The sequence below is a fragment of the Phoenix dactylifera genome, unplaced genomic scaffold, assembly GCF_009389715.1.
Source record: "Phoenix dactylifera cultivar Barhee BC4 unplaced genomic scaffold, palm_55x_up_171113_PBpolish2nd_filt_p 002122F, whole genome shotgun sequence".
Taxonomy (NCBI): Eukaryota; Viridiplantae; Streptophyta; class Magnoliopsida; order Arecales; family Arecaceae; genus Phoenix; species Phoenix dactylifera.
In genome coordinates this window covers 3,001-29,013 of record NW_024069392.1, presented here as the reverse complement: position 1 = coordinate 29,013, position 26,013 = coordinate 3,001, and the positions used below count along the sequence as shown (strand labels likewise).

The following is a 26,013-nucleotide window of genomic DNA, read 5'->3' as shown; positions in this document are numbered from 1 at the left end:
TCATATTGCTCTTTTTGGAAAAAAAAAAAACTATATTGTTAAAATTCTGTCTTTTTTTTTTTTTTTTGTGGGGGGGGGGGGGGGGGGGGTTACATGTTAAAATTCTCTGTTTATTATCCATCAGATGTGCATGTAAAGAACCTTAAGATTTCATGATTTTCATGGGGAAGAATTTGGGACTAAATACTCTCAAAAGCATTTAGTTTTACTTTATATAGATAAAAAAACACATTTATAGAAAAAAAAGTAGTCCTATATGTAGAAATTTTGAAAAAAATAAAAACAAAATCAAGATCTTAGGATATCTAGACTGTGTACGCTGCATGCACCTTGCTCTAGTTTTAACTATACTACAGACTTATCTTCACTATTCAATGACCAAAATACATTTTATAACAAATCAAGGACATCACATAGATCAATCTTTTTGCACGAAAATGCATCAACATATGCAGATGTAATCTCCTGACCTGTTCTTCCTTTACTGCTCACAATGATCATAGATTTCTCCATGAGTCAATTCATGCATGTACCTTTCAATGTATTGCCAGGGATTGGTATCATCCCTGATGGCTATGACAATCTTCAAACTGTTCAGAAGATTGGCATATTAGCAGTGGATGAACTTCCTTACATCTGGATATTACGATTCATGAAATCTAAACAATTATGTTTTCATCAGTATGTTCTGGAAAAGACTATACCAATGGTACAAGCTTAAACACCGAACCACACCCCGAGTTCCAAGAATTAGGAAAACTTATTAGCATATATGTAAGAGATTTCGATATGTAAGTACAACATAAGTTTCATTACTTCAATGACTGAGCCTTCTTTCTGGCCAAAAACATGACGATTCGAGGGAAGAATGATCTCCTTCTCACCTTTGGTTCAGGCATGGCATTTATTGCCTCATTCCATTGCGAGTGTTCTCTGGGGCTAGATGTGGGAGGGCTATCATGTGGAGCAGTTTCTTCTTCATTAACAAGGATGTTTGGTTCTCTGGTCTCCTCGAAGTACGAAGAATCAGCTAAACCTTGAGCAGCATCACTCGCTTTCCGTTGCAGTTCATGGTCAGCTCTCCACTTCCTCAACTCTTGCTCCACACCCAATTTCCCTTCCTTGGCCTTTTCAGCCTTTTCCACTGCATCTCTTAATGCTTTCTTCTTTTCTTCTATCTTCCTATGTGCTTCCTCCAGTCCTTCTAAGCATCTTGATTCAGACTCCTTTGCTGATTTAATTTGCTCTATGGCAGAAATCACTCGCTGATTAGCGAGCTCCTCAGCCTCATGTACTTTCTTGCTTAGAGTGTAGTACTCATCAAGTGGAAGAGTCACTCCATTTGTGGAGTCATTAGTGTCCAAGTCTGCAGCCTCTTTACTCTTTTCCAATGCTTTGACTGCTAAGAGTGCCAGCTTCTCCGATGCTTCAGCTGCTTCTGTCTCCTTTAAAGCAGCGTCTAGCCTGGTCTCCATAGTACCGACTGCAGCCTTGGCTTGTTCTGCTTCTTCTTTTGCCTGCCTTAGCTCTTCACGAGCCAAGTGAGCGACTGACTTGGCTTGATCTGCCTCCTGAGCTGCTTGTTGAAGCATCTTAGGCACATCTACCATCTTTTCTTGGGCTTCCTTCTCCTTTGTCAAGATTAGTTCTACTTCGGAGTTTGTCCTGTTCAGCTCAGCCACAAGAGATGATATAGATACCGATGCCAGCCCTTCCCTCTGTTTCATGGTGGTGAGGGCTGTCGCCTCTCTTTCCAGCTCACTTTTAAGTGAAGAAGCTGCAACTCTCAAACGATTGACTTCATCTCTTGCGTTCTCAATGTCGGTTTTTACTTCCCCGAGCTCCTTGGTTAGAGCCAATTTTGCTTGAGCATTTGTCAGGGTTGTCATTGTTTGTCCTTCCTCATCTGCTGGCTTCTCTTCTTCGATGCTATCAGATTCTTGGTTCATTTTTGCTTCCATATAAGCAGCAAATTCAGCTTTCAGACTGAACAACAATGTGGAAGCTGTATCAAGCTTTGACTTTAGATCGTCTACCAGCGAAAACTGCATATTGAGATGCTGCAGCTCTCCTTCAGCTTGCTTCAGCTCCTTTTCCCAGTTAAGTTTGTCTCTCTCCCATGTCAATGTTCCACTAGTTCTCTGCTCTTCTGCATCAAGATGTCCTGCCTGTGAAGATTCCAGCAATTCCTTTGTCGTGATGAGCTCCAGAGTTAGATCCTCAACAGTCTTCTCGATCTCCTTGAAAGCAGAAATAGACTCTCCAGCCTTCTCAATTTGCCACGTCCCTTACATTAACTATAGTAACAAACTCTCTTTGCAGTGCTTCCAACTCATCTTTTGCTGATTTTAGTTCTGCGACTGCCGTTAAATGCCTTTCTTTAGCAACCTCTACTTGTGTCTTGGTTGCAATGCTTGCATCACTGACAATTCCTTGCTCCATCTCTTTGAGCCTGAGTTCAGCAAGCTCTGAGTCCTGTTTTGCCAGGGCCTCTTGGGTCTGTGCTTTCTCCAGGCTTAGCTTTAGTTCTTCTACAAGTCTCCTAGTGCTATCAAGTGCTTTGAGTACTTCTGCTTTAGCATCTTCTGCAATTTCGGATTGTTCTTTGTACTTTGGAATTTCCACTTGTATCTTCTCAAGTTCAAGTTGGATGTGCTGCTGCTTCTATATGGATGCAAAATGAAAGAAGTTAGAAACTTTCCATAAACGAAAAGGACGTGTTCATGCTCTGTATGGCATTGGATAACATTAAGAGTACTGAAAAATAAAGCCTTTTAGAAACAAATACAACAATAACTCTATAGTTAAAATTTGGTCTGTTTTTAAAATAAAGAAGAGAATTGATCTTGAATCAGATACTGCATGTCTTCTTGATTGACTGTATTATGATACCATTATCACCTTACTTCTTTAGAAAAAAGAAAATAAAAATCAGTATGAGTTTAGGAAGAAGCAGCTTTATTTTTAGCAAGCCCTGGTATGTATAGTTTGTCAGCTTTTCTCTATCAAAAAAATACGGAAGAAGAAGAAGAAGAAGTGGTCTGTTTTTAAATAAAGAAGAGAATTGATCATGAATCAGATACTAGATATCTTCTTGACTCACTGTATTACAATACCATTATGACCTTACTTCTTCAGAAAAAAATAAAGAAAATATCAAAATGAAATTAGGAAGAAGCAGCTTTATTTTTAGCAAACCCTGGTATCTGTGGTTTGTGGCCTCTGCTTTCCTCCATCAGAAAAAAAAATACAGAACAAAAAAAAGAAGAAGGAGAAGAAAACAAACAGAAGAGTTGACTGTTTGAGGTGAAGTTTCTTGTTTCCAGAACCAAATTTAATTAGGAATAGAAAGGAATCAAGGATTAGGGTTTTGCAACATTTGGGGAATGTTGCATGGACACAGACACGGGAATTGTATTCGGATGCATGTCCAAGTGTCTGACTCAGCATAAGGGAAAAAAGAGATATAGGGTTACATACAATAAAAATATTTTTAAATAAACTCATATATTTAAATACTATATAAAATATTAAAAGATATTATTTATTAATGTTTTCTGATATGCGTGTTTCACGGTCAAACTTCCTAATATTTCCCAAAATTATTTTGATTTTTTATATTCTTGATCAATCTCTTAAAAGCAAAGAAAAACATCACTTTTTAATGTTATTGAAATGCATCAAAATAACTATTGGAAGAGTCCAACTCTCTATCAATTTCTAAAAGCTACGGTTAAAGAAATTAGAGCAAGTATCCAAGTGCTCGATGTGGATCTGGTACAGATTCGTATTAAACATGAATCCAAGGATTTGGACATGAGAGTTCACATAGCATACTTTGCAATAACAAATATAATGGAATTAACAATGAGATAAAACAAAGTCAGACTTATCTCTTGGATGAATAATTTCTTTTTCGTTTTAATTCAGATTAATAAGAAGAAATTGTATTTCTTATTGGAAGAAAACAATGGCTATTCATTTTGGAACTTTGGGCTCAATTTGTGGCAACATATTAGAGAAGAAATATTAAAGAAATAATTAAAACATTAAAAGGGAATTCTTTTTCTCAATCCCAGAATTATGGACTCAAAGACTATGCAGATGCAACCCCTGCAGAAGTAAATCAAAAGAAGGATTGAAGTTGTAAACACTACCTGTAAGTTCGTTGCCTTCTGGGATTTCCAATCGCCATGTCCTCCAAACTTGGTGACAGCCTCCTTAACAGATTCAAAAGGTGCTGCAGTGTCAATAAGGCCTCTGTTTTCAACGACTTGTTTTAAGTGGTCAGACAATTTGGATGCTTTCTTTTGTGTGCTTCCAATCTCCACTTGGCTATGATTAAGCTTGCTGGTCAATACATGCAGCCTAGGTTCTGACTCTTGTAATTTGCTAGAGGCAGTATAACCATTATTCGTTTGAACATCATCAACTATAACAGTATTTTCATCTTCGGACTTGTGTGATTGCTCATGATCTGACTCCTCAGATTGATCCAATGTATGAGGTAGTGGAAGACTGGCCCCTTCTGATGGGCTGGATATGGCATCCTTACAAGCAATTTGCAGTTCATTTAAAATCTCTAATGAACTAGAAGCCATTTGGATTGGTGGTAGGCCATCATGGACATTATTTAGAAGTAATTCAGAATCTTTTATGACTGCTCTATTCTGATTGTTAACATCAATTATTTCATCAAGGATCAGGAAAGTAGGAGGTTCAGGATTAATTGGGCCTTGCAGTGAACTGGAAGGGACAATAGAGGATCCTCCCGAAGAATTTCCCTCAGTGTCCTTTGCTTCCTCCATTCCACGATAACTAGGATATTTATAAGTTGATTACTGGAAATAAATAAAAATTAAATGAAAAAACAAAGATGGCATAAATAAGTTGAAAGAGTGAGCAGTAGCAATGCTTATGTTTAAGATCATACAGTATTTATTGAAACCACAAAAACTCTATACTTCCTTACAAGGAATATACTGTGTCAAACGAAAAATGTCACATCAATCTATATCAAGATACAATTCTCTGATAGCTGAGATTACTCACCATTTCTCCAAAATTATCTGGTTTCAGTTTGGTGAAAAGCAGTAATACAATGAATGCACATTGTAGGGTATTCTGGATTGAATAAGTTAAAAGTAAAAGAAAGATGCTATTTTTCTAACTGGTGAAGAGAGAGAATTAAAACTGAGGAACTAGGAACTTTTGTAAATGTTATTGATGCTGGATTCTTCACTATGAAATCTTTGACCCTTTTGAGTTCTGCCTGCTAAAATATATGGGTTTTATATACTAATTTAACTGAATGGAGGAATAATTATAACTGAAGAACCAAAAACCTTGGAATGATGAAAATGTTCCTGATGATGAATTTTTCATTATGTTTCCATTTACCTTTTCTAGTTTTTCCAGCTAAAATGTATGGCTTACATATACAGATAAGAAAAAAAATATATGGAAACTCCAGATATGTGAACCCAAGAACGACTTAGTCAAAGTTAGATTTTAGTGAAAGATGTTGTTTCATGCAGTTGGAATAGCTAAAGTCAATGCTTCTGTGGTGCAAAAAGAAATTATATATTAAATTAAAGATATATAAAAATAATTGATTGTTTTAAAGGGATTAAAATTTCATAATAAGGTACTAGGAGATGTGTTGTTAAACAGAAAATTGGAAGATTTGCAAATTCTATTATACTGAATATCTGAAAGTTCCTAAACTATTTGTCACCGCGGAAAGTCTTGATTTATTTTTTGCACGTGGTATTGAATTGAGAGAATTTATATTTCTTCTTTTTTCTATGAGATCATTGATGCGTCCATGTTCTCTGTTGGAATATTTTTTCTTTTTTCTTTTTCTCACTTTCTTTCAATAGAAGACATTAGTGCTGTAGAAAATGACCGTCTTTTCCATGACTAAACTTAGCCTTCTTTCTTTTTCAAGAATTTTATTTCCCAGATCTTGGAAAATTTGTTCAGGTTTACATGAGCTTAAATTGTATAACCAATACTATAGGTTCCAGAACTTCACCACGAGTTATAGAATCAGCATTAGATTAAGATTCAACGATAGATACTTTTAAGGTCAATGATAATTTGTTATATGCTAAAACCTTGTTGCCGGAATGGAAGTATTGAAATTTCATGAGGTTATAGATCCAAGGTTTATAGAATCATATTAAACATATTATTTGGATTATAAATCTTTTCCATTTTCCTTTTGGTCATAAAATTAATTTCATTCCACTGTAAACTGAATTTGGTATACACCTTCGCAGTCTTATCATCATACAAGATAAAAGAGAACTATCATGGTGTTTCATTGATACAAGGGCGAATGATGAGAAGAAAGCCCAGGATATTGTCCTTTGCTAATAGGACAATATTAGTGAGATAACCTAAAACTCATTTCAAACAATTGTTTGATACAATTCCCCATGATCCTGCAAGGTTGTCAAGTTGCCAAGGTGGTAACCATGACTGTCGAGAAAGAATGCTCAGAAAGCCAAGCAGGTACTAATAGATTAAACTAAATGAAGTCCCTAATAAACCTCTCTCTCTCTCTCTCTCTCTCTCTCTCTCTCTCTCTCTCATGTGTACACATATGCTCAGGAAAATTGCACATAAATGTGCATTCATTGACACAATAAAATATAACATGATAATTTATAAGAAAATAAATTAAAAAGATTATTCACAAAAAAATATTTATGCCAACCTAGCATCAACTCCCAATTGGTGCAGATTACGTGGTTAAGCTAGGCATCTCCATCAACTGCTTGGAAACTTGTAAGATCAACGGGTGAATAAAAAAGGCTTGGCTTCTCTAAGCTCAGAAAGCCTCCAAGGTTCTCCGAGACTTGGAATGGCTTTAGAGCTGTGGTAAGATGGAAGAAGGCAAGATCTCATATAGGAAATTGAATTAACGAGTATGGCAAACTTACATGGCGAAAAGCCAACTAGAAATACAATCCAGCAGCAGGGTCAAATTGTCTTGCAGAAATACAAGCAATGGAGGGTATTTAAGATTGCATATGTGAGAGATTCCCAAGTGTTCTGTGAACTCATAACCTCGGTCCTAAAGGAATTGATGCAAGGTGAAAAATAATTGCATCTTTGACCACACAAAATGCACGGCCAAAGAAATGTGCACAACATTGTTTTCCTGAAGATTTGGCTTCAGAACGTAAATGAAAATTAAAAATCCAAAACAAAAGAAAAAGAATGAAGGAAATATACAAATGATACCAAATAAGTTCATGTTCTGGAAGAAATGAATGCAAGGATACGGCATTTCCCCAGACATCATCAAATTTTGTTCAAGAAAAAAAAAATCGCAAGATTAAACAACAGACACATAAAATGGAAAAAAAAATGTCCTCTAGAAAGAGGGAAAAAAAGGAATAGAACGATAAGATATATGCCTAATCCTTTTTTTTATCGAATAATTCAACAAACAAAAATAACTCATCGCATAATTATAACAAAATCCCAATAGTCCGCAATATTTTTTTTTTATTTTTCATGCTTCCATATTCCAAACTCCATTCGTCCTACAATACATGAGAAGAACACCAGGATTTTCGCTCAAGACACTCCATCAAAAAAATAATTACGTAATTGAAACAAAGAAATAAATAAACAAATAAATAGATAAAAGGGGAGAAGAAACAAGACTTACATGAATTTGTTCCCTACGAGGAACTTCGAGGGAAACGAGAGGAAGAAGAGATTGGAAGGAAGAACGAGAGGGAACGAGGAAACCACGTGCTGGATGGTGGACCCTTCACAAATTGGATTTCTCTCTCTAAAACCAAAACTCTCGCTTCCTCCTAACCATTAGATTTTTGTTTGTTTTTTTCAAATCCTAATATTTTTTTCGGGAATTTGAAACATTTATAATTTATTATTGGCAATGTGGGGATCTGAAGAATTTCGACTTGGTCGAGGACAAGCGGCCACCTCATGAACCGCAACGGAAACTCCACCTCGCTTTATATATCTTAGCTAGTTTTAAGCAATATAAAATTAGATAAAAATATTTTACATTAACTTTTTAGTTGTTTTTTCTAATATTAAAATTTTGCATGCCAAAGAAGGGCCGGGCGTTCTCATCGGTGTTGTATTGTTCTGATGCAAAGTTGAGCATGGCTTCCGACCTAGTGCATGCGCACCACCACCATGTGAAGGCTTAGATGAACCGTTATGTGATCCATTATATATGTATATACCTAAATATATGTGAGACTCTAGAACTGGCCTGGTCCCTTTGACTGGCTCAGTCCCAAAGTTCAGGCGCACGTGAGGCAGCGGGATGGAGAGATCCATCCCGAAGAAGAAGGAGGAGCCCCTGTTTTAGGGCTTCTCCTCTTTCTCCACTTGTGAGGCCAACTGAGAAGAGCCGCCAGACGCCCCCCCTCCTGGTTTGGGTTCTTCTTCCTTGGCCTACCGGTCGAGAGAGAGGGAGAGAGCCGCTGAAGGCCGCTCCTCTTCGATTCCGGGGGTCTTCCTCTTTCTCAATTGCCGCCGGAAAGAAGCCGCCAGATCTTCGCCGAGGCTGAGGTAAGGGTTTCTACCCTTCATTTCTTTGCTATACCATTTGAAAGAAAGAAATAAAGAAAGAAAGAAAGAAGAAGAAGAGAAGGAAGAAGGAGAACGCCGATCGTCACGGGCTCTTCTTCTTCTCCCGTCCGCATGCCTCCTCCGCGGGAAGAAGGAGAGGGCCGGCCATTGTAGGCGCCGCCGGTCTTGATTTGGCCTCTTCCGAGCTCGCCGACCTCCCCGACCTCCCTTCACGGGAGAAGAAAGAAGAAGAAAAAAAGGGGGGGAGGAGAAGAAGTCGAGAGAAGAGGAGGAGGAGAAAGAAAAAGAAAGAAGAAAAGAAGGAGGGGAAGGAAGAAAGAAGTCGGGTGAAAATTCTAGAGAAGAAGAGAAGAAAAAAAAAGAAAAAGAAAAGGAAAGAAAAGAAAAAGAAAAGAAAAGAAAAGAAAAGCAAGAAAAAGAAAAAAAAGAAGAAAAAAATAAATAAATAAAGGGAGAGGGTAGTTTAAGGGTATGAATCCGAATCCGAACACGAACCCGGGGCGTTAGACACTTCTGCAGAGTCGGCCCTAGAAGAATGTTAAGATTTAAGTTTTATAAATATATATTGTAATGAATTTTAAAAGAAAAATATGATTTTTGAATATTAGGTTCTGCGAGAAATTTGTGAGATTAATTGGATTTACTGTGAATCGCATTTAATGTAAGTAATGAACTGCCTTTTCTAGACTCTTCATTTATTTAATATTATTTTTGCATTAAATAAATTATTAATAAATTTATATGTGATTTATGAATTTTACGAGATGATGATTTGAATGAAAAATTAATATGTGAACTGGAATAATATTTTTCGGACTATTGTTATATTCATTGTTCTTGCATCGTATATGCATATTTAGATCGGATTATGATATATCTATTATGTTACCAAAAGAATTTTGATGTGCATCATATTTAAAACTCTCAGCCTGACTATGTTCTGGATCCTGCCAATTGGGGGTTATGCATTGGCAATTCTGGCCCCACCACATGATATAAGTATGGTATTCTGGCCCATTCCGTAGGGTATAAGTGCGGTTCTGATTCTGGCCTAGCCACAAGGTATAAGTGTGGTCATAGTTAAAGGCTGTTGAGTTGAATGTGATTTGTTTCGAATTGGATTTATGATTACATATATGGATATTTGAAAGATACGGATTTCAATGGATTTGTGTTTGAAAAGAAATTGATTATGTCTTTATGCTGATTCATCGTAATTTGAATTGATATTTTATGTTATTATATGAATTATCTAGATAAGGTGTTTATTACTTACTAGGCTATCTAGCTCATTATACAATTCGTGTTGTTTTACAGATTCCGAGAATTAACCTATCGGAGATTTAAAATGGGAGAGCAACTAGAAGAACTGAAGCATAAGTTATCTTAGATTAGGCTTTATGTAAATTAATGTTTTATCTTTATTGTTCCGCTGTGTATTGAGAATTGTGAGACTTTATAATTTGAGTCAGTCAATGGAGTAAGATTGCATTTATTTCAACTGAATTATTTTAGTTATATTTTCGAGATTTGGTTAAGATGCCTTGCATGCTCGTGGGAAGAGTTTCCTACGGGTGTGTGGCGGTTGGCGCGGACCCCCGGCTTGCGATCTCGGGCCGGGGGCGTGACAAATTAAGTGGTATCAGAGCATGAATGGAAAAATTCTAAGATAAGAAAATCTGACATGACCTGAGTGTAGTTGGGTAGACACTAGGAACATTGGGACATTAGTTTATGATGATTGTAACAACCATCCTATATACTTGTAATTAATTGGTAAGCTTATTATTGGCATACTGCTATCTGATAGATATAGGTCAGGATGCCTCCACGTCGGATGAGAAAGACTACTCGCAGAGTTACTGATAAGGCACCAAACCCGCAAAATAGTAGCACACCTCAACAAGTTGGTAACACCTCTCAGCAGGAGAGAGTAGTCAATCCTGCTAGTGATACTCAGACAGAACAACAAGAACCGGGCTTAGGCCAGGTTATGCAGGCCATAGTGGGCCTTATGCAGATGCAACAGCAGGTGCAACAGCAGTTGCTCCAACAACAAGCGCAGTTGCCCCAGACATAGCCACAATAAGAACGAGGGGAACAGTGTGAACAACGTAGCAATATAGCTGAATTTAAGAGGCTGGCTCCTCCAGCTTTCAAGGGGACTACAGAACCGTTGGAAGCAGACAATTGGCTTACAGAGATGGAAAAAGCATATGCTGTCTTGAGATGCTAGGATGATGAAAAGATTTTGTTTGCATCATACATGATGCTGTTAGAATCCGCCCATGCCGCAGAAAATTTTTTAAAAATTCAGATGCAACGGAAGAGGCATGTGCGGGATCAACCGTTCATCGCATGAACGTTGTTCAAAAACCGTTCGTAGTTAGATAAGGATTAAAAACTTTTGAAACATTAGGAAGATCAGATCTTCACCTTTGTGCGGGTAGATGATCACCGCAAACTGATGATCGTGGTTTTGGAAGAAGGTTCGCTTGAAGCCGTTCAAGTGTCCGGCCTCTACGGGTATCCACATGAAGCAAAAACCGATCCTAGCTTCTTTGTCTCCCCGGGGTGCTAGCTCCCTTGCAGAGACAACTTTAATGGCTGATCTCCTCTCTTTCTTTCAACTCTTGAATGTGCTTGAAAGGAGGAAGAAGAAGGAGGGATCAAGGAATAGGAACGAAGCCCCTGCAGCCTTCTTTTTCTTCCCCGCATTGGAACCAAGGAAGGAGGCCAAGAAGAGGTGCACGCCTCTTCTTCTTTTCCCTTTGCTGATGACGGCTGAAAAACCAAGAGAAAGAGGTGGCTCACGGCTGGAAGAGGAGGAAAAAGAATGCCCTAGGGGTTGGCCCTTTACCTCCTTATAAAGACACATGGAGCTCCTACATTTTAGGAGCTTCATGTTTTTCCTTTTGGAGCGCCCCTCTTCTTTTCTCTTTGATTTCGGCCAAGGGAGGGGGTTCTCCTCATCATGTATGCCCTAGTTGATCCAATCAACTAGGGCATGGGGACTAATGTAAGGTGGTCTAGTCCTCTTCCAAAAAGGATTAGGTGCACCTATTTGCTTTCCCTTCAAATCCTAATCTAATTAGGATTTGATTGAACCATGACTCAATTGAATCCTTCAATCCTAATCAAATTAGGAGTCATCATAATTCATTAGATTAATAATTAATTAGGACTTAAGAAACCCTAATCCAATTAGGACTTATTTAATTTTAGTCCTAATCCAATTAGGGCTCTAATTTGAATCCGAAGTCCTAATCCGATTAGGACTCTGGGAATCCAACTCCAAGTAGGAATCCAAATTTAATTCAAAACTCCCAATCTAATTAGGATTGTAGGAATCCTACTTCAAGTAGGAATCCCAGTCCTACTCCAAATAGGACTCCCAGTCCTAATCTAATTAGGACTGCAGGAATCCTACTCTAAGTAGGATTTATATTTAAGTCCAATTAATTAATCCCATTGTTCCTTCTTCAACTGATTATCAATCGAATTGATTACTTGTGATTCCTAATCACTATTCAACCATGGGATTGGTCAATGCCTCTAGTGTATGTGACCCCATAGGTTCTATTCTGACTGGTAGTGAGATATATTGTGATCTCTATCATAATATCATTGAAAACTCCTTTCAATAGGTCGGAACGATTCCAACTCTACTCATTAGGGTTTATCGATCATCGAGATAATCCCTGTGAGTTCCACCATCCACCAGTGACACATAGCAGCATGTAGTGGCTACCCAACAGAATAGAATGATGAACCTCTAGGTGTAGTTATCGTATGATACAGTCCTACTATCGTGGATCCCTACAGGACGGAGGTTATGGACAACTCGTCAAACCCCATCGTCTGTCATATGTCAAGATTTATTCGACTTAAACTCGAGAGTGGAAAACTCTTTCTCCACTATACAATCTGCCCCGGCCGAGGTCTTACGAACTCAATCTTATAAATCACATAGGATCTCTCCTTATCTATCAAGGTCGATAGATTCCTTATAGGTGCATACCCTACTCCTACAGTGAACCTACTGCAGCCAATCTACACTGCATGGACGCATATGGCTAGAGACCATGTATATGTGCAGTCAAACTACAATAACCTCACTGTGAGTAGCTGAAGCATCGCAGGTCAAAGGACCAGTCACACTACTGCAACATCAAGCAAGTCACTAACGAGTGGATAGACATCCAAGTGACTTCTTGTCTTGGTCACGCTCAGTACCCTTGTTCTTAACAAGCACCTGCACTATTACTTCAGTGTCGCCACACTGTGGACTCGAGTTTCGTCCATCCATAAGGAAAACAATATGTGCACTGATCGGATCGATCACCGTCCTCATGATGATCCATTGATCAGGAGCATTCAGAAATTTTTCACCAATGATGCATGGCTCAAATTCTTAACTCTTAAGAATATGCATCATCATCTTATTAATTCTTGGACGATTCATAGACACATAAAACAATATGAATAAAAAGATGCCTTTTATTTATTCAATAATAAATAGTTAAGTACAAAATTATGTCCCTAGAATTAACAATGTGTCAGCCATATTGGCTTCTAGGGTATACATCTAACAATCTCCCACTTGCACTAAAGCCAATTGGTCATATATCTTAGTCCCATCTTCTCAAGGTGGGCTTCAGTCTTTTGCTGACTCAGCTGCTTAGTGAATGGGTCTGCCACATTGTCCGCGAAGTTTACTCTCTGCACCTCGACATACTTATTCTCAACATAGTCGCGTATGAGGTGGAAGCGCCGCTCTATGTGCTTGGACTTCTGATGAGACCTTGGCTCCTTAGCAAGAGTTATGGCGCCATTATTATCGCAGTAGAGTGTTATGACATCTGATGTCATCACGTCCAACTCTGCAATGAATTTCTTGAACCAGAAGTCTTCTTTAGCAGCTTCAGAGGCGGCGATGTATTCAGCTTCCATAGTAGAATCAGCAATGGTCGGTTGTTTAGAACTTTTCCAATTCACCGTACCACCATTGCACAAGAACACATATCCAGATGTTGACTTTCGATCATCGACATCAGTCATGAAGTCTGAATCTGTGTACCCTTCTACCTTTAACTCTGATGATCCTCCAAAGACCAAGAATAAATCTTTAGTTCTTCTCAAGTACTTAAGAATATTCTTCACAGCTGTCCAGTGTTCTTCACCTAGATTCGACTGATATCTGCTTGTGACACTCACAGCTAGGGCTATATCAGGTCGTGTACATAGCATGACATACATGAGGCTCCCTATTGCCGATGCATAAGGGATCTTGCTCATGCGTTGAATCTCTTCAGATGTGTTAGGGCACATCTTCTTGGAGAGATGAATTCCATGCCTTAGGGGTAAGAGACCCCTTTTAGAGTTTTTCATGCTGAACCTTTTCAGCACTTCCTCTATGTACATCTTCTATGATAGGCCAAGCATCCTTTTAGATCTGTCTCTATAGACCTTTATCCCCAAAATATAGGATGCTTCCCCAAGGTCTTTCATGGAGAACTCTTTTGACAACCAGATCTTAACCGAGGTTAGCATGGGAATATCATTCCCTATCAGGAGGATGTCATCCATGTACAGTACGAGAAACACGACAGCACTCCCACTAACCTTCTTATAGACACACGGTTCCTCTTCGTTCTTGATGAAATCAAATGTTTTGATGAGTGTTCCAACTCCGAGATGCTTGCTTTAGTCCATAAATGGACCTTTGCAGCTTGCAGACCTTGTGATCTCCATCACTGGAAGTGAAACCCAAGGGCTGCTCCATGTAGATATCTTCATCAAGATATCCATTCAGGAAAGCTGTTTTCACATCCATCTGCCAAATTTTATAATCATGAAATGCTGCAATGGCAAGCAATATTCGGATGGATTTCAGCATGGCTTCAGGTGAAAAGGTTTTCTGATAGTCAATGCCTTCGCGCTGACTATACCCTTTTGCCACCAGCCTTGCCTTATAGGTCTCTACCTTTCCATCCGAACCTATCTTTCTTTTGTAGATCCATTTGCATCCAATAGGTACAATACCTTCTGGTGGATCCACTAAAGTCCAGACTTGGTTGGAATGCATGGAGTCTAACTCTAACTTCATAGCTTCCAACCATTTCTCGGAATCGATATCTGATATCGTCTCGTTGTAGGTTTTGGGATCCTCTATGTGTTCCCTATCTCCAATGAGGAACATTTTCTTAGTATCCTCTTCAAGCATACCTAAGTATCTATCAGGAGGATGGGAGACCCTACTAGATCTGCAAGGTGGAGGAACAACGTGTACTGGCTCTGTATGAATGGGTTCTATAGGATCCATGACTCATTGCTTTTCAGAGACTTTCTCTTCAAGCTCAATTTTCCTTCCACTGCCTCTATCAAGGATAAACTGGTTTTTCAAGAAGATGGCATGTCGGCTCACAAATACATTGTGATCCTCTGAGACGTAAAAATTGTATCCTAATGACTCTTTAGGATATCCTATAAAACGAGCACTTATGGTCCTAGCCTCTAGCTTGTCCGCCTGTAGTCGCTTGACATGGGCCGGACATCTCCAAATCTTGAGATGACCAAGACTTGGTTTCTTACCATGCCATATCTCATACGGTGTGGTAGGAACGGATTTAGAGGAAACTCTATTCAGTAGATAAATTGCGGTAAGTAAGGCATCTCCCCAAAGAAACATAGGTAAATCAGTGAAGCTCATCATGGACCGGACCATATCCAATAGAGTCCGATTTCTCCTCTCTAACATCCCGTTGAGTTGAGGTGTACCCAGAGGAGTCCATTGTGAGACTATGCTATTCTCTTTGAGATAGTTCCGGAATTTTCCACTAAGGTATTCTCCCCCTCGATCTGATCGAAGAGCCTTAAGGGGTTTTTCTGTTTGTTTTTCTACTTCATTTCTGAACTCTTTGAATTTTTCAAAAGATTCAGATTTGTGTCTCATAAGATACACATAACCATACCGTGAATAATCATCGGTAAAGGTAATGAAGTACGAATAACGTCCTCTGGCTTGCATATCGAATGGGCCACACACATCTGTGTGTACCAGGGTAAGTATTTCAGTGGTCCTCTCCCTATGTCCTACAAAGGGCAATCTAGTCATTTTTCCTTGAAGACAGGACTCGCAAACTGGATATGACTCGGAAGTCAATGAGCCGAGAAGCCCATCTTTATCCATTTTGTTCATTCTGTCTTCTCCAATATGGCCAAGTCTGAGGTGCCACAAATATTTTTGGTTTATCTCATCCCTGGATCTCTTGGATCCTTTGGCACTCACTTCTTGCTTAGACACATTTACATATACATTCATATGCAAATGATAGAGACTGTCAATCATAAAACCACGTGCGACTATTTTATTTCTAAAATAAATAGAACAGCAGTCTTTGTCAAATGTAAAAATATGACCTTCCTGTGCTAGACATGAAACAGAAATCAAATTTCTGCTAGCAGCAGGTACGTAATAGTAGACTCTAAGTAATAAACTAAAATCAGACGATAGTCGCAGATGGTAGGTGCCCACAGCCACATCAGCAACTTTTGCCCCATTGCCAACCCGAAGGGTTACCACAGCTTCCGCCAGCCTTCTACTTTCCTTTAGACCCTGCATAGTAGTGCACAATTGAGCACTAGAACCAGAATCTATAATCCAACTAGAAGTAGAAAAAACCGTTAGATTAGTTTCAATTACGAGCAAATCTATACCTTCTGAAGGTGTGTCAGCCTTCTTGTTCTTCAGGCTCTCGAGGTATGAAGGACAGTTCCTCTTCTAGTGGCCGTCGACAATGCAGTGGAAACATTTTCCTTTGTCATTAGACTTTTTCTTTTGAACTTCCTTCTTTGGCTTCTTGTCTTTCTTCTGCTTCTTTGCAGGCTTCTTTTTCTTCCAAGTAGACTTTCTCTTGGAACCAGAAGTCAGCTCAGCAGCAAGGACATTGCCCCTTGAACCTTTCAAGGCTCCCTCAGCAGTTACCAACATATTTAACAGTTCAGTCTTAGTGCATTCAATCTTATTCATGTGGTAGTTTACTATAAACTGTCCAAATGAATCAGGAAGGGATTGAAGGATCAGATCTACTTGCAATTCCTTGTGCATGTTCATACCGAGCTTCTCAAGATCCTCCAGGTCCTTGATCATAATCAGACCGTGATCATGGACAGACTGCCCCTCGCGCATCTTTGCTTTGAAGAGCCTCTTGGACACTTCAAAACAAGCTTTGCGACTCTACTCACCATACAACTCTTGCAGGTGTGCCAGTATGTCCCTAGCAGTCTTCATATTTTCATGCCGGCATTGGAGTTCATTGGACATAGATGCAATGATATAGCACTTGACCCTAATGTCATCGTCTGTCCATTTTTCATGCGTCGCACGCTGATCAGTAGTCGGACGTGCTGGTAATGTGGGGATGTCATTGTCGAGCACATAGCCTATTTTCTTGCAACTCAGAATAATTTTGAGATTTCTAAGCCAGTCTCTGTAATTGGTACCGGTCAATCGGTTGGTCTCAAGAATACGAGTCAAAGGATTTGAGGCTGACATTATGATCTGCAGAGAGTAAAGATTCTAGTTAGACTTTTGTACTTGATCCTAATCTGTTTTAGGATCTTTTAGAACAAATGTACCTCCCACTATTTTCACGAATTCCTCACACTTTCCTGGTAGGAAAATGGAAATCCTACACGACTAGGATTTCTAGTGAGTACTGCAGTCCTACCGATTTACATGTCACCTCACCTAACAGTTATTGGTGACACATAAATAGATGAGTGTATAACTCTTGTACAATGCTTCTTAAGCATGTTGCAGTGCTACTTGGTCTCTAAGTCATGAAGACCTCACCTAACAGTTATTTGTCCCATTTCTTAGTTAAGTCAGACCCACTGTATAACCGTAGAAATAAAGTCATCATTGGATCCTCACCTAACAGTTATTGGTGCCCAACCCCACCTTTACCCTACAACATCTCATGTCTATAGAGAGGTTCAGCCCCCCGATACAACTTGCCCACTGTGTCCAGCCGAGACAAATCAATATCAGAAAGATCTTAGCAGCTCTACTACAGTGGAAGACCTATTGACTTAATATTGGTTAATCAGGTCTTAGTGTTTGCAACTTGAGCTCTTCATAAGAGGTAATCGAACAATTGGCCAGGTAAGCAGGTGAGAGGCTTTCCTTACTCAGAGAGTAAGGTCCTAATTAAGTAACCACCTTTCATGCTTTTCTAGACACCAATTAGATCAATTAATCTAATATGACTCGCTCATGTTGGTTCACTCTCGACTTGATTGAGGAGGTTTTAATTTAGGTCTCATTGGGTTTGCTACATCACATGTAAACCTATCTACCCCGCTCTCATTCACATCACATGCAAATGGCACATCGCAGGCAGTTATAATCGCAGCAATAAATAAAGCTAAACTTTAAACAGGTGATGATCATGGATTCTAATTAGGTCATATTACAAGCATATGCATGTCAATCGATCAACTGGTCTTCAATTCTTGAATTGGTTCCAAGCCTCCTTGATTCGATCCTAGATCAACTCTTTATCCAATCGCCATCAACTGCTCAGATCGCCGTTCATCTCATGCACTATCTTCGACTTGATCGTTGGCGCACATCACATCACAGAAATACAACCAGATATAAAATAAAAATAATAATAGATTACATCCCCTTTTAGGAGGCACGCAGGCCTCTCAACATTTATGATCAAAGGGGAAGATTATTCTTTTTACCAAACATATGCGCCTAGGTAGCTTGGAGACTGAAGTTCAGTTTGATGTGATTAATGCTGATACATCCTACCGAGCTTTACCCACAATGCGTTCCTCATCATTAATATGTTTGCTCGCGGTAATTGTGGCCTATCGGGACGTATTTGAGTCTTTCCTTTCTTTTTAACTATAGGCATCGGCACAGACTTTCAAGTCAGCAAAGCCTAGCTCGAAGTTGAATCTGCCCGAATAGCACCTGCCCAACAAGGACTTCGATGGAAAAGAGCCTTTAAAACATCAAATAAGATGCATGCAAGCATCTGAAAAATTACATGACATTGCAGATCACATCGCAGGTCTTTACAATTGATACCAAAAGGATTTGAATCCTATGATCATCACCACATGCAGCAATTATACTTTTCAGATCTGAAACTTAATTGATTATGTTATGACATAGGTTTCTGATCATGCTAATTATGGTTCTAAACTTTGTAATCTCATTAACAATGCAATTATAATCATCATTTTATCACATAAAAATCAGCATGCAAAAATCAGCACCCCTAAAAAATTTGCATGCAGAAAATTTTCAGCATGCACAACCTTTTAAATTTTAGATCTAAGATGCCTTTAGATAATTAATTCTTACCTTAATCTAAAAAACTTAGGCTCTGATACCACTGTTAGAACCCACCCATGCCGCAGAAAATTTTTAAAAAATTCAGATGCAGCGGAAGAGGCATGTGCGGGATCAACCGTTCATCGCAATGAACGTTGTTCAAAAACCGTTCGTAGTTAGATAAGGATTAAAAACTTTTGAAACATTAGGAAGATCAGATCTTCACCTTTGTGCGGGTAGATGATCACCACAAACTGATGATCGTGGTTTTGGAAGAAGGTTCGCTTTAAGCCGTTCAAGTGTCCGGCCTCTACGGGTATCCACATGAAGCAAAAACCGATCCTAGCTTCTTTGTCTCCCCGGGGTGCTAGCTCCCTTGCAGAGACAACTTTAATGGCTGATCTCCTCTCTTTCTTGCAACTCTTGAATGTGCTTGAAAGGAGGAAGAAGAAGGAGGGATAGAGGAAGAGGAACGAAGCCTCTGCAGCCTTCTTTTTCTTCCCTGCGTTGGAACCAAGGAAGGAGGCCAAGAAGAGGTGCACGCCTCTTCTTCTTTTCCCTTTGCTGATGACGGCTGAAAAACCAAGAGAAAGAGATGGCTCACGGCTGGAAGAGGAGGAAAAAGAATGCCCTAGGGGTTGGCCCTTTACCTCCTTATAAAGACACATGGAGCTCCTACATTTTAGGAGCTTCATGTTTTTCCTTTTGGAGCCATAAAGAGGGGCGCATGCCCCTCTTCTTTTCTCTTTGATTTCGGCCAAGGGAGGGGGTTCTCCTCATCACGCATGCCCTAGTTGATCCAATCAACTAGGGCGTGGGGTCTAATGTAAGGAGGTCTAGTCCTCTTCCAAAAAGGATTAGGTGCACCTATTTGCTTTCCCTTCAAATCCTAATCTAATTAGGATTTGATTGAACCATGACTCAATTGAATCTTTCAATCCTAATCAAATTAGGAGTCATCATAATTCATTAGATTAATAATTAATTAGGACTTAAGAAACCCTAATCCAATTATGACTTATTTAATTTTAGTCCTAATCCAATTAGGACTCTAATTTGAATCCGAAGTCCTAATCCGATTAGGACTCTGAGAATCCTACTCCAAGTAGGAATCCAAATTTAATTCAAAACTCCCAATCTAATTAGGATTGTAGGAATCCTACTTCAAGTAGGAATCCCAGTCCTACTCCAAATAGGACTCCCAGTCCTAATCTAATTAGGACTGCAGAAATCCTACTCTAAGTAGGATTTATATTTAAGTCCAATTAATTAATCCCATTGTTCCTTCTTCAACTGATTATCAATCGAATTGATTACTTGTAATTCCTAATCACTATTCAACCATCGGATTGGTCAATGCCTCTAGTGTGTGTGACCCCATAGGTTCTATTCTGACTGGTAGTGAGATATATTGTGATCTCTATCACAATATCATTGAAAACTCCTTTCAATGGGTCGGAACGATTCCAACTCTACTAATTAGGATTTATCGATCATCGAGATAATCCCTATGAGTTCCACCATCCACCAGTGACACCTAGTAGCATGTAGTGGCTACCCAGCAGAATAGAATGATGAACCTCTAGGTGCAGTTATCGTATGATACAGTTCTACTATCGTGGATCCCTACAGGACGGAGGTCATGGACAACTCGTCAAACCCCATCGTCTGTCATATGTCAAGATTTATTCGACTTAAGCTTGAAAGTGGAAAACTCTTTCTCCACTATACAATCTGCCCCGGCCGAGGTCTTACAAACTCAGTCTTATAAATCACATACGATCTCTCCTTATCTATCAAGGTCGATAGATTCCTTATAGGTGCATACCCTACTCCTACAGTGAACCTACTGCAGCCAATCTATACTGCATGGACCCATATGGCTAGAGACCATGTATATGTGCAGTCAAACTACAATAACCTCACTATGAGTAGCCGAAGCATCGCAGGTCAAAGGACCAGTCACACTACTGCAACATCAAGCAAGTCACTGACGAGTGGATAGACATCCAAGTAACTTCTTGTCTTGGTCACGCTCAGTACCCTTATTCTTAACAAGCACCTGCACTATTACTTCAGTGTCGCCACACTGTGGACTCGAGTCTCGTCCATCCATAAGAAAAGCAATGTGTGCACTGATCGGATCGATCACCGTCCTCGTGATGATCCATTAATCAGGAGCATTCAGAAATTATTCACCAATGATGCATGGCTCAAATTCTTAACTCTTAAGAATATGCATCATCATCTTATTAATTCTTGGACGATTCATAGACACATAAACAATATGAATAAAAAGATGCCTTTTATTTATTCAATAATAAATAGTTAAGTACAAAATTATGTCCCTAGAATTAACAATGTGTCAGCCATATTGGCTTCTAGGGCATACATCTAACAGATGCAAGGTGAGGCATTTAACTGGTGGTGAATGTTGGAACATAAATATGAGTAGGAGCGGGAGCCACTTGTTAGATGTATGCCCTAGAAGCCAATTTGGCTGACACATTGTTGATTCTAGGGACATAATTTTGTACTTGACTATTTATCATTGAATAAATAAAAGGCATCTTTTTCATTCATATTGTTTATGTGTCTATGAATCGTCCAAGAAATTAATAAGATGATGATACATATTCTCAAGAGTTGAGAATTTGAGCCATGTATCATTGGTGATTAATTTCTAAATGCTCCTGATCAAAGGATCATCACGAGGACGGTGATCGATCCGATCAGTGCACAGATCACTCTCCTTCTGGATGGACGAGACTTGAGTCCACAGTGTAGGGACACTGAAGTGATAGTGCAGGTGCTTGTTAGAGAACAAGGGTACTGAGCGTGACCAATACAAGAAGTCACTTGGATGTCTATCCACTCGTCAGTGACTTGCTTGATGTTGCAGTAGTGTGACTGGTCCTTTGACCTGCGGCGCTTCGGCTACTCACAGTGAGGTTATTGTAGTTTGACTGCACACATACATGGTCTCTAGCCATATGGGTCCATGCAGTGTAGGTTGGCTGCAGTAAGTTCACTGTAGGAGTAGGGTATGCACCTATATGGAATCTATCGACCTTGATAGATAAGGAGAGATCCTATGTGATTTATAAGACTGAGTTCGTAAGACCTCGGCCGGGGCAGTATGCACAGTGGAGAAAGAGTTTTCACTATCGAACTCGAGTCGAATAAATCTTGACATATGACAGACGATGGGGTTTGACGAGTTGTCCATGACCTCCGTCCTGTAGGGATCCACGATAGTAGGACTGTATCACATGTTTAACTGCACCTAGAGGTTCATCATTCCATTCTGCTGGGTAGCCACTACATGCTGCTAGGTGTCACTGGTGGATGGTGGGACTCATAGGGATTATCTTGATGATCGATAAACCCTAATGAGTTGAGTTGGAATCGTTCCAACCCATTGAAAGGAGTTTTCAATGATATAGTGATAGAGATCACAATATATCTCACTACCAGTCAGAATAGAACCTATGGGGTCACACACACTAGAAGTATTGACCGATCCGATGGTTGAAATCGTGATTAGGAATCACAAGAAATCAATTTGATTGATAAGAAGTTGAAGAAGAACAAAGGGAATTAATTAATTGGACTTGAAACAAGAATCCTACTTCGGGTAGGATACCTAGAGTTCTAATTGGATTAGGACTGGGATTCCTACTTGGAATAGGATTCCTCAATCCTAATGAGATTAGGATTTTTGAATTAAAATTGGATTCCTACTTGGAGTAGGATTCCTAGAAATCCTAATAGGATTAGGACTTCAGATTCAAATAGAGTCCTAATTAGATTAGGACTAAAATTAAATACATCCTAATTAGATTAGGATTCCTTAAGTCTAAATTAATTATTAATCTAATGAATCAACATGACTCCTAATTGGATTAGGATTGAAGAGTTCAATTGAGTCATGGTTCATTCAAATCCTAATTGGATTAGGACTAGCATAGATTGAACCCAATTTGGCTAATCCTAATTGGATTGGGATTAAACCATAAGAGAGGCACCCATCCTCTTTGGAAGAGGATTAGGGCATCACAAGAAGGAGGGTTCACGCCCCTCCTCCTCTCCTTGTGTGCGGCATGAAGAGAAGGGCCGGCGCCCCCCTTCCCTCTTAGGCAATATGTCTAGGGCTCCTAGATTGTAGGAGCCCTAGATGGCTTTATAAGGAGGCATGAGGCCGGCGCCCTAGCTGAGAGCTCTCTTCCTCCTCTTGCTGCCGCCACCAGCCCCCTCCTCTCTTGGTTCAGCCGCAAGCAAAGGGAGAGCAAAGTCCAAGCGTTGGCGTCATCCTCTTCCTCCAATCCTTCTTCCAACGCAGGGAAAAGAAAGAAGGCTGCAGAAGCTGTGTTCTTCTTCCTTGAGTTCCTTCTTCTTCTTCCTCCTCTCAAGCACTTTCAAGAGTTGAAAGAAAGAGAAGAGATCAGCCATCAAAGGAGTCTTTGCAAGGGAGCTAGCACCCCGGGAAGACAAGAAAGCTTTGATCGGTTCTCTACTTCGTGTGGATACCCGTAGAGGCCGGACGTTTGAACGGCTTCAAACGAACCCTCTTCCAAAACCACGAATTCAGATTCGCGGTGATCATCTACCCGCGCAAGGTGAAGATTTGATCTTCCTATTAGTTCTAAAAGTTTTAATTCTTACCTAATTACGAAAGGTCTCGAAACAAGCGTTCATGCGATGAACGTCGAACCCGTGCATGCCGATTCCGCTGCCATCTGAAAATTTTTGAAATATCAGCGGCATGGGCGGGTTCCCAACAGTGGTATCAGAGCCTAGGCTTCGTAGATTAAGGTAAGAATTAAATATCTAAAGGCATATTAGATCTGAAAATTAAATGATCATGCATGCTGAAAAATTCTGCATGCAGATTTTTTCAGGGGTGCTGATTTTTTACATGCTGATTTTTATGTGATAAAAAGATGATTCTAATTGCATTGTTAATGGGATTACAAATTTTAGAATCATGATTAGCATGATCAGCGACCTATGTCATGATATAATCAGTTAAGTTTCAGATCTGAAAATTATAATTGTAGCATACGGTGATGGTCATAGGATTCAACCCCTTTTGGTATCAAATGTAATGACCTGCGATGTGATCTGCGATGTCATGTAATTTTTCAGATGCTTGCATGCATCTTATTTGATGTTTTGAGAGGCCTGCGTGCCTCCTAAAAGGAGATGTAAATTATTTTTATTTTTATTTTACATCTGGTTGTATTTCTGTGATGTGATGTACATCAACGATCAAGTTGAAGCAAAGGCATGAGATGACGGTGATCTAAGCGGTTGATGGCGATGGGATCAAGAGTTGATCAAGGATCGAATCAAGGAAGCTTGGATCCAATTCAAGAGTTGAAGACCACTTGATCGATTGATGTGCATGTGCTTGTAATACGACCTAATTAGAATCCATGATCATCACCTAGTTAAAGTTTAGCTTTAATTATTGCCGCGATTATAACTGCCTGCAATGCGCCGTTTGCATGTGATGTGAATGAGAGTCGGGTAGATAGGTCTACATGTGATGTAGCAAACCCAATTGAGACCTAAATCAAAACCTCCTCAATCAAGTCGAGAGTGAACCGACATGAGCAAGTCATATTAGATTAATTGATCTAATTGGTGTCTAGGAAAGCATGAAAGGTGGTTACTTAATTAGGACCTTACTCTCTGAGTAAGGGGAGCCTCCCACCTGCTTACCTGACCAATTGTTCGATTACCTCTTATGAAAGGCTCAAGTTGCAAACACTAAGACCTGATTAACCAATATTAAGTCAATAGGTCTTCCACTGTAGTAGAGCTGCTAAGGCCTTTCTGATGTTGACTTGTCTCGGCTGGATACAGTGGTCAAGTTGCATTGGGGGGCTGGACCTCTCTATAGACATGAGATGTTGTAGGGTAAAGGTGGGGTTGGGCACCAATAACTGTTAGGTGAGGACCCAATGACGACTTTATTCCTACGGTTATACAGTGGGTCTGACTTAACTAAGAAATGGGACCAATAACTGTTAGGTGAGGTCTTCATGGCTTAGAGACCAAGTTGCACTGCAACATGCTTGAGAAGCATTGTACAAGAGTTGTACACTCATCCATCTATGTGTCACCAATAACTGTTAGGTGAGGTGGCATGTAAATTGGTGGGACCGCAGTACCCACTAGAAACCCTAGTCGTGTGGGATTTCCGTTTTCCTACCAGGGGAGTGTGAGGAATTCGAGAAAATAGTGGGAGTCATATTTGTTCTAAAAGACCTTAGGACAGATTAGGATCAAGTACAAGAGTCTAACTAGAATCTTTACTCTCTGCAGATACAATGTCGGCTTCAAACCCTTTGACCCGTATTCTTGAGACCAACCGACTGACCGGAACCAATTACAAGGACTGGCTTAGAAATCTCAAAATAGTTTTGGACTGTGAGAAGATAGGTTATATACTCGATTCAGATATCCCCACATTACCAGCACGTCCCACTGATGTTCAGCGTGAGATGCATAAAAAGTGGTTGGACGATGACATTAGAGTAAAATGCTATATGATGGCATCTATGTCTAATGAACTCCAATGCCAGCATGAAAATATAAAGACTACTAGGGACATACTGGCACACCTACAAGAGTTGTATGGTGAGCAGAGTCGCACAGCTCGTTTTGAAGTGTCCAAGAGGCTTTTCAAAGCAAAGATGCGCGAAGGGCAGTCTGTTCATGATCACGGTCTGACCATGATCAAGGACCTAGAGGAGCTTGAGAAGCTCGGTATGGACATGCACAAGGAATTGCAAGTGGATTTGATCCTACAGTCACTTCCTGATTCATTTGGTCAGTTTATAGTAAACTACCACATGAATAAGATTGAATGCACTAAGACTGAACTAATCAACATGTTGGTAACTGCTGAGGGAGCCTTGAAAGGTTCAAGGGGCAATGTCCTCGCTGCTGAGTTGACTTCTGGTTCCAAGAGAAAGTCTACTTGGAAGAAAAAGAAGCCTGCAAAGAAGCAGAAGAAAGACAAGAAGCCAAAGAAGGAAGTTCAAAAGAAAAGGGCT

At 39.7% G+C, this 26,013-nt stretch overlaps 1 pseudogene; it reads right to left on the bottom strand.

Moving 5' to 3' along the window:
• Nucleotides 1-623: 623 nt before the first annotated feature.
• LOC120109400 lies at nucleotides 624-7,838 on the bottom strand (annotated as a pseudogene).
• Nucleotides 7,839-26,013: the final 18,175 nt, after the last annotated feature.